This window comes from Halichoerus grypus, chromosome 1, assembly GCF_964656455.1.
Source record: "Halichoerus grypus chromosome 1, mHalGry1.hap1.1, whole genome shotgun sequence".
NCBI classification, from domain to species: Eukaryota; Metazoa; Chordata; class Mammalia; order Carnivora; family Phocidae; genus Halichoerus; species Halichoerus grypus.
In genome coordinates this window covers 112,945,955-112,955,152 of record NC_135712.1, presented here as the reverse complement: position 1 = coordinate 112,955,152, position 9,198 = coordinate 112,945,955, and the positions used below count along the sequence as shown (strand labels likewise).

Below are 9,198 nucleotides of genomic sequence, written 5' to 3'. Positions count from 1 at the left end.
CACTTTTCCAGACTTCATGGCTCCTTTCAGTGAGTCTTGCAAAAATTAATAACTGAGTTTATTAAATAAATTATTAATCCCATAAGTTGAAGAATAAATATAATAGTAGACATGTTAGGAAAACCATCTGGAAGAAATTTTTGAGCTTCACTGGACAATATTTGAGGATTGTCTAGAAATTGCCCCACCATGGATAATATTGTTAACATTGTCCTATTTATGCACCTTACTGCATCACCCTTGGCTGAGACATTTGTCCACATCTGTCTCCTTGATGTCATGCTTAACTCCACTCTTGTTGTATGTGTAGGGACATTCTATTATTTTCTTACTATGAAAGGAATATGATCAGCTCTCTTTTAGAGTCAATTGCTTAATTTTCCCTAAGTTATTCCTGATCCCTCACTCAGCACTTGGTATTCCTTGAACTTAACCTCTCAAGTCTAACAAACTCTCTTTGAGTTTTTCCTACTCTACTGATTCCCACCTTCCCCTGCTTGTTGTTGTCCACAGGGATACCTGATAAGCAGATACTTAATTTCATTTTATATCCCAAGTGTGTATCCTGATGCTCAGTAATTGTTTCATTTGCTAAATTGATGTATGAATTATTTTACAGATTTAAAATTTTCAAACCATAACTAAATGTTAATCAGGACAGAATGTTATTTAATATCCAATTTGATTCCAGGTTTCTTTTAGCTCCCCAAACTCACTTTTGCTTTTTTAAAAAAATGAGACGCAGCCAATTTTATTCAAATTCCTTAAAATTTATACACAATATGTTAATCGTTTCTAAAATGTACGTCACCCTTTATGTAATGGCTTTTTACTTCATCTTTATTTCATAGTTTTTTCATCTTGTCTTTATACAGTTCTTCAGTAGAAGCCAGAGTCCTGAGGTGCCCAGTTAGGAGCCTCTGACCTACTATTCTGATTAAGTTTCTTCTCAATATTCATGGCCAACACCTGGCTTTTAAATGAAAGGCTTTTGGTCTTTTCAATCACTTGCTGATTAGGGTGAGACTGCTTCGTTACCCATAACCACGTGACCTAATTTAGAGTCAATTTTGGCATCCAATCTCGCATTTATAATCAAATTTATAAGCCACCTTTCAGTTTCTTCTGGAGTCATGTTCAGTTTGTCTGTCAACATGTTAATAGCTGATACACCCCTCTAGATGAGACAAAAAGTCTCAAGTATGAAGAGAGGAGCATTTTCAATGAAATCTTCAAAACAAGCCACCAAGAAGAAATCATTCCCAAGTACTGATTCACATTCCCTCAGCTTTTTCGGAGCCCCATCAAAGCCAAAGTTAACAGATAAGCATTCAGCAAATCCTGTCATTGGGTCTTTAAATGTGTAAGACTCCTGTTGAATAAATTTAACCAAATATTTTAGCACCTGTTGGCATTTTCAAACATCTTTGTTTGTTATGATGGATGTAGTCAAATAGTGCAGTATCCGTGGATACATCGTCTGAATTACATTAAGATACTGTGGCTGGTTAAGGAAGAGATCAATAATGTTATCACGCCCTTTGGGGTGGTTGAAGAAAACAAACCAAGACCAGTAGACGAGCCATGTCTGCTGCTGAAGAAAATGAAATGGAGAGATCACAGAATTATTTTCTGTGGTCTCTCCTAACCATGCAAGGTCTTCCATAGAGGCATCCCAATTCCACATTAAGATTTCAGAGGTCAGCAGTTTTCCCCAGAGTGAACTCAAAGCATTTCTATCTGTTGCTGGAACTAACACTCTAAAGAAGTAAAGATATTCTGCTGCTCCAGGGTAATTCCCACATTCATATTGGACTTTCGCATACCTGTAGAGTGTATCTAAATATTCCTGCCTAAAATCATGCTTGTCCACCAGTTAGTCAAACAGCATCCGACCATCTCTAGTTGACCGTGTCTGCCGTATAGTTTCTGGATCAAATCTCTTCACGACTGGTTCCGTCTCTGCCTGAAGCTGTTTCAGTTGTGCAACAACTGTGGGTTTTTTTTTCTCTCAAAGCACATGGAATATCATCAGAATAAAGGTTTTTGCATATGTCCATAACAAAGCCTACCATGTCGGTATCACTAAGAAGATCTAATTTCCCTTGTAATAAGTCTTTTTCATTATCTCTCTCTCCTATGCAGAGAAGGGAAGCCAAATGCGGATCCAAAAAGGGTGCCACGCAGGTAGTCAAGTCATCTTCCGCCATCTCGCTATGGAAGAAGCTGCTTTCACTTTTAATACATCCAGAGTGTTAGCTAGATTTTCTTTGCCTTCATTGAAGCAGTTACTTCTGTCAGCTTCCACGACACACCACTCACCTTGTTTTTCTTCTAATGACTTCATTCATTCATTTATTCATGTTTATTGAGCGTCGGCTATGCTTCTACTTTTTTCTTTATGTGATCAAGATTATATTTTTTAGCAGGACTCGGTAGCTTTATACTTAGGTAAAATTGTTTCCAGATTCTGACCCTACATTACTGCTCAGTCTTAGTTTCCAAGATTGTATAATTTTGTTGTGTGTATGTGTGTTTGTGTGTCTGTGTGTGTATGTGTATGCACATGTGTATCCCTAGATATACTCCAAGTCAAATTTATTGAGTCAATTGTTGTTATGCACAAGACATTTGAAACCAAAAGAATGTCCTTTGGTCACTCTTTTGGTCAAACTCCTAAGAAATATACATGGTTTTCTTTTATCTCCATTGGCTAAAATCAAAGGAAATCCCTGTACACTTTATCATTTAAACCTAGGCCAGTTCAATTGAACAATAATTGAGGCTTGAGTTTTCAAGAGGGGGGTTTGATTTGCAACGTTGAGGGGAATAGCTGTTTCCATAGGACATGTGTTTGTGAGGATGTGTGCAATCCTGCAGGTGCTGAGCCTTCCTGTGGGATTGAGAGGGGTGCTTGCCTGAGAGAGGAGCTAACCTAAAGAGAAGACCACCTGAGAGGCAGGGGGAAGTAGGCTGACTTCTGATGTCATCCTTCAAACTTTTGGATCCCGCTTTGCTCCCAAACCAGTTCTTATTATTAACCATGAAAGCCAACTTTCTATGTCTGTTCTTTAAACCAGTTTGAACTTTAAAATTTTTCATTTTTTTGTCACTCGAAGCTAATATAATAAAGATAAGATGTTCATAAAACTTTGGGATGAATTGTAGGTGTCAAATAAATTACTTTCTCCGAAGTCTATAACCTGAAATGTTGACCCAGTGCTCAGATTTATTCTGTAGGAAATAAATTTTACTTTTGAAAGGACTGTTTATATGTTGGGTTCTCATATTTTGGAATCTCTGCCCAAATTTGGAATTATGTGGAGTCTAGTAGGTTCCAGAGAAGTATATACAATGAAACTGCTGAAGAAGGGAGTATTTTCAAAATTCAATATGATTCTGTCCTCAATGATGTTCCCAGGGAGAGTGATATAAATCACCACAAATATGTGGAACAAAATCAAGCCTAGCTTTTCATATATAAATTTATGGTAGAAGTAGATTTCTAATAGTTTCCTCAGAGTTCTGTTATAAGATGGATTAGATAGAATGTTTACCACATGTCTTTCAAGGTTTCACTGTTAAGGAGGACTTTCAGCAGTCAAATTACGGTGTCATATAAAAATTTACTCAACAAAGTCTTCTTGTGAAAATCTCAAGCAAAATAGTGTCTTTATTGAGGAACTGTTTGAGTGCTACTTCCTGTTTAAATGAAGTTCCATGGAAACCATGCATTTTGAGGTCCAACATTGAGGCCAAACTTCAAGGTGTATTTTGTTCATCTTTTCTAGGCATCTGACGTCTGCACAAATATTAAGCTTTTATCCTTCAAATGCTTTTTCAGGTCATTTCCAGGAAGACCTGATCTGCTATATTACTGCAGATGGCTGTCTCTAATACACCAATAGTTATTAAAGGCTCAAATCATGGGTTCTTAGATTTCCCCCACATTTTTTCCTTTTTTTTATTTGTAAAAGGCTTCTATAGGAATTACTGTACATGCACAAAAAGGCCCCATTTAGAAAATAGTTTGTGAATCCCCATTCTGTACAGTAATGGTCCATACAACTGTATTAAGTCAGTTCCTTTAATAGGGAGAGTGCCTTTTTAGTTTGTGAGAAATCTGCCCCTGCTGAGATTTGAACCAGGTACCCTTGGATCTAAAAGCATGTGCTTTACTCTTTAGATAAAGTGAAATCTTCTTAAAAGTGGGGGGAGGGGAGAGGGAAGAGATGGGAGTTCTCTTTGACTTTGGAGCCATTTCTTTGACAATTTTATTTTTCTTTCTGAGTTACTTTCTCAGTCTCTTCCCTCTGTCCTTTGTTTTACTTGTTCTACGGTCTTTTTTTATTTGATCATTTGGCTGGTGTTGACCTTTAAAAATATGAATATGACCTTCTGAATCTAAGACCAGCATTTAATATCTAATAATGACAATGTTGTTAAGCTAAAGAATCTATGCAGGCCGGGTCCCATACTTGAGCTAGAGAATCTCTAATATTCTCTCACTTCTAAGAATTCATGAGCATAAGTTATTTGTGTCAAGTTAAAAATGGAAACTTTTTGCCCCCCATGGAAGAAAAATGATCAGGTGGTCCTTTGAACTTGCTACTTTCTGTGTATTCCTTGGTGATGGCCATTTTACCAACAGTGCTTCTGGAATCCTCTTAAAAACATATTATGGTAATGAAAGAAAAGTTTAATTTTCTGTATTTCCTGATTCTCATTATACATGCCTTAGCCAAATTCTAATGGTCCTGCCATTTGGCACGTAACATTCCTTCATCCCTTGCAGATCTCATCATGTTCAATAAGGTTTATGAGTTTTTATAAAATGAACTTGTTTTATTCTCAAAACTAGATCGTGTTCCCAGTGTTTTTTAAAGCAAAATAGAGTGCGGGGATTTCTAATAAACAGATCAGATGGGATAATAGGCTGTAACCTTTGCACTTTGCAGTAACCAAAGTGATGTTTCCTCCTCCTTTGTCATAGCAGAGTTCCACTGAGATTACAATAGCCACAGGAAACCAAGGTTTAGATTCTTAGTTGCCATTGTTGCATCCTTAAACACTTCTTAAAGGCTCACAATATGCCAGTGCTTTATGGAACATATAAAGACTAGCTCTTGCATAGGAGAAAAAGGTTTATTCAAGGATGACATTGGACACATTGGAATTACTCCCACTGGAGCCATATGTATAACAAAAAGGTTTGGGTACAAAAAAGAAAATTTAGCAAGGCATGTTTTCTTCTTGTTGCTATGCCAGCCCTAACTTTTCACCCATAACTCTCTGAGGCCAAGCTGCTAATCCAGATCTGGATTCAGTAGTAATTTGTTCAAGGTGAGAATATGATAAAATTTTGTTATTTCACAGGATCTTTGAAAACCAGTGAAGCTTGTGTGGATTCTTTCCTGGATAGTCAACGTCAGTCCAGACCTAAATTCCTGGAGTCGCTTTGTATTTGTCCTTGAATGAAGTCACCAGCAATTACTAGGAACTTGAAATTCAAAATTGACCCCAAATCAGGCTGAGTCCATTGGAAAGTTTTTGTATGAGAGAGTAATACCAGTTCTCCACTAGACTGGGAGACAAAATACAAACATCAGTACAGTTTAACTACCTATAATCTCCTTAATGTCAGACCCAGTTAACTACACAACACACGTATGAATGTCCAGCGAAGTGCTTGGAATATAACAATCATTCAATAAATATTTGTGGAACAAAGGAAGTTCCAAGAACTGTGATAAGAAAATATGAATCATGATCCCTTACCACAAGAAAATGAAATTAGCCTTTGTAAACCAATTAGATTGATAATTGTAAAGTGCAGGGTCTGAATTTCTATTTCTCTGACTTCACCTTTTACATGCTATAAAGTGTCAAAAATGATTTTTTCTCTCAGGGTCAACATAGACACCATTAAGTTTTAGGGGCAATAAGAAGTTTCCACTCCCCGTGCCCCCCCCCCCCCCAGGTGATTGCTTCCTTCTCAGTAACTGTTTTCTGAAAGCAATTTTTTTTTAAGGAGAGAATTCACAATTTCAGTAACAGAGATAAAGAGTTTCAGTGCTTTATTTCACTAATTGGAAAAATTAAGATAAAAACGTTTGCTAGTTTCTTTCTTGTTCCTCCGGGACCTGGATATTAGAAAGTAGGAAGGCACTGGATGCCTAAAAGAAGTAAAATAAAATATCACTGAAATGTTGCAAGAGTAACACAAAGGGAACATAAATTTTAGATTTCTTACTTTTGCTTGAAAAGGTAAATGTAAAAGTCATGTACGGTTATTTCAAACAATCATGAACACTCCAGTTAAGAATTTTGGTCGTTTTGGGGCACCTGGGTGGCTCAGTTGGTTGAGTGTCCGTCGAGTGTCTGACCCTTGATTTTGGCTCAAGTCTTGATCTCAGGATCCTGGGATTGAGCCCTGCATGGGACTCCACGCCCAGTGCTATCACGGAATCTGCCTGTCCTTCTCCCTCCCCTCTGCTCCTTCCCCTGCTCACACACACTTGCGTGTGCTCATGCTCTCTCTCTATCCTAAATAGATAAAATCTTAAAAAACATATTTTTCTCATTTTTATATGATTGCACTTGCCTGTTAGGTGGCATAAAGATCAAGGAGCACAATTTTCTCCAGGCAGTGATTACTATTTCAACAAATATAACTAATGTAATCAATACTTTTTTTTTCCACCTTAAACTCTTTATTAAGGAAACATAATTATCAGTAAACATGTTCTATAGAAAGATACAGAGAGATGAAATTGCAGCTTAAAGTTGTACAAATGATTGCCTTCTACTGCATGTTCCTTTGATTTATTGGCCTGTTGTCTCCTGTAGTATAACTAGCACCTTGAAAAAGGGAGAATCCATAGGGTGCACAGGAATAAACCTCTATCTCCCTTCTCCCTATTATCTTCACTCCCCACCATCCTCACCTTACTCTTTCAAACCTCTTCTCTAGACTTGTTCTCTGCTCTTTGGATGAGATCTCAAGCAAGTACCGTAACTTCCCTGGACAGCCTTAGATAATAAGTCCTACAGCCAGTTTTGGTAGAAACAAGTTCTCACAGGCATTCATGGTAACATTAAAAATAACATGAATTTCACATAAATCAAAGTTTGGTATTGGTATTCCAGCTTGGTAGTGCTTTAGGCATAGGGCAAGGAGAGGAAGAGCATGGTTGCTTCCATCTTTGTTCCTTATCCTAGATGTCTCCACCCAGTATCTACTTCCCTTGAAAGCTGAGGTTTCTAATGCTTCTTACAGAGGGAGCAAGGAAAAGGAGAAGTCAGACATAGTAAAGATCTTATTTGACGGTATCTACTTAATCCGATGATGTTTTTCTTAGGAAGGACACCCCAGATTCCTAATTCTGATTCTCCCAGATGGTGATCTTATGGATTCTTTGGAGAACACCTTGTTGAGATGCTCTGGTTGCAATGATCTCATATGGTGAGGCCTCCATTTGACTAGCTGCTTACAACTTCAGTCCTCAGCGTGTGGGAGGTCCATGCCACACAGACTCTCACAGATGAGGCTCCACCCTTCCTCCAGGAATACCTTTTGGGAAAGTCCTTTTCAGGCTGGCTTGAGTCTGGCTCCCTCTCACATGGTCCACATTTGGTCCAGAAGTAAACTCATGCCTTTGTTTCTTCCAAGTGAAGCTTTCTCCCAATGGCATAATTTCTCTTTGATTTCCTGCTACACAGACATTTCCAGTCACAGTCTTTAGACTTTTAATCTCCCATGTGCAGGTCAAATGCCACCTGATATGAGAAGACACATTGTAAGCTCTCTGATAGTGGTCCCTTCTATCCCGAACCCTTTTTCACAAGCAAGGGAAAATTCAATAATTTCCCCAAAGAAATTCTTTCTCCAGAAATAGTCATTTTTTCTTGGTTTCTCCAACCTGTAAATATCCTCAAGGATAGTGTTAAAGTAGGAATTAGAAGACTGGTTCTTAACCACCTTCTTTTGCACGTCTTGCATAAATGGTCTAGGCCCTCATTTTGGAGTTCTCAGCACCCATAATATTTATTCTCCATGTTTGGAGTCTTAGCTAAAACTAAAACAGAAAGATTTTACTTTAACATCATGTTCTGATGGTTGGTAATTAACTCACCTTTCTTTTCTTACTGGAAACATCCAACCCAAAACTAGAGCTCCTGCCTCTCTTAGGTTAAAAACATCTAAGGGAAAGGATGAGGCCAATTAGGTGAGGAAATGTTACCAAATATACTCTATCTCTATTTACTCATATTTCCAGATGAAGACTTTCCTCAATTGAGATGATGTTAAACCACACTGTTTGTTCTTCACCAAATTTCGCATAAATTTGGAGACAAAGGCCATGCCATTCCCCAACCTTGGGTTTCTGTGTTTATTCTTTGCCCAGGCAGAGGTCATGCCTTGTGTCTGGCCTAAGTGTGGGTACACAATATTCAGCAGCAGATTGACATAGACTTTTAATCTCTGACTAAACCATTTGCTGTGAGACAGAAGTGGTACCTCACCTCTCCTTTTGGTCAGTTCTTGCCAATTTAGTCCACTCTGGAAGTTGTTTTTTTATCCTTTCTGCTTCTATTGGGGAATATTGGTTGTACAATACTTAATTACTACAAATTCATGCTTTAATTAATCCATTCAGCAATTCTTTAATTTTATTTCTGAGGAATGTTAGGGACTCCAAGATAAATAGGAAGAAGTAAGACAACTACAAAAATTTAATGTAGTATATAATCAATGGAGTGTTATAAATATATTCAAGGAAAAATGCTGTGAATATTGAGAAGAAAGAGATTCGCTTTTAGTTGAGAGTGGTGAGACCCTAGGGAGGACTTCTGAGAAAGAATTTTATTTCATCTGAGCCTTGAAAATAAGGTAGCAGATTTCAATAGGAGAAATGTTATGCTGGATTGAGAAAACAGCATGGATACAGTTAAAATATTGGGGCATGTTTTCAGTAAAATCTTTTCATTGTATATAATATATGAAAAGGAAAAAACTAAAAAGGAAGACTTCTGCCAGACTTGAGAGAATCATAAATCTCAGCATTAGAAAGATTGGACTTTATTCAATAAGGATGGTATTGAAATTTCTGAGGAATAAAATGAAATAATTTCTAAATAATAATTTAGAAAGGTTAAATTGGTAGCAGAAAAAGTCAAAACTAATAAATAGAATGT

General features: G+C 37.4%; 1 pseudogene; it reads right to left on the bottom strand.

The window, feature by feature from the left end:
* Window positions 1–866: 866 nt before the first annotated feature.
* LOC118548018 (eukaryotic translation initiation factor 3 subunit E pseudogene) lies at window positions 867–2,210 on the bottom strand (annotated as a pseudogene).
* Between the last annotated feature and the right edge of the window lie 6,988 nt (window positions 2,211–9,198).